Raw genomic sequence first — 682 nt, 5'->3', positions numbered from 1 at the left:
AAACATAATGGGTAAGGGGAATTCTGGCTAAACCAAGGTCCCAGGTTTTTTGCTGATGGCAGGCCAGGGTGATAAGATATCAAGGGTGAAGGATAAGGATTTTGATCAGATATGAAGGGTAAGGGATTTTTGCTAAACTGACCCAGCAGAATTCTTTCTAAAACTAGACAAAGCAGATCAAAGACAGAGCCCAAGGGCAAGGTGTAGTTACAAAGAGGTCTCAGAAGAGTCTGACCAGAGTTAAGTTGAGGAGAGAGTCTTTGTCACTGGTTACCAGAGATGTGTCAGGCATTGTCTGGGCCCCCTAGACTCCTCCAAATTATGTAATTCTCTTCACAAGCCTGTGAGGTGGAGATTATCATGTCTTATTTACAGTCAAGGAAACTGTGGGAATTCCCTGATGGTCCAGGGGTTAGGACTCTGTGCTTTTACTGCTGAGGGTCCAGGTTCAATCCCTGGTTGGGGAACTAAGATCCTGCAAGCTGTGTGGTGTAGCCAAAAAAAAAAGTAACTGTACTGTCAGGGAGACTGAAGCTTGCTCAAGGCCAATTCAGCTGATCAGTGGATCTCGGGTACTGTGCTGGCACCAAAGAAAACACACTGAATCGACTTACCCAGCCCTCACAGATCTCACGGGTGAGATTCACAAATATTTATTGAGCATTTACTATGCACCAAGCAC

The 682-nt window shown here is 45.3% G+C and overlaps 1 non-coding gene across 1 annotated transcript; it reads left to right on the top strand.

Annotated features, from left to right (window-relative positions):
• The first annotated feature begins 394 nt into the window (after window positions 1-394).
• TRNAK-UUU lies at window positions 395-467 on the top strand. Its single transcript has one exon. It is a non-coding gene; the product is annotated as a tRNA-Lys (tRNA).
• Window positions 468-682: the final 215 nt, after the last annotated feature.

Source organism: Monodon monoceros, unplaced genomic scaffold (genome assembly GCF_005190385.1).
Source record: "Monodon monoceros isolate NGI ecotype Baffin Bay Population unplaced genomic scaffold, NGI_Narwhal_1 Super_Scaffold_13, whole genome shotgun sequence".
NCBI classification, from domain to species: domain Eukaryota; kingdom Metazoa; phylum Chordata; class Mammalia; order Artiodactyla; family Monodontidae; genus Monodon; species Monodon monoceros.
This window is presented reverse-complemented; position numbering and strand designations above follow the sequence as displayed.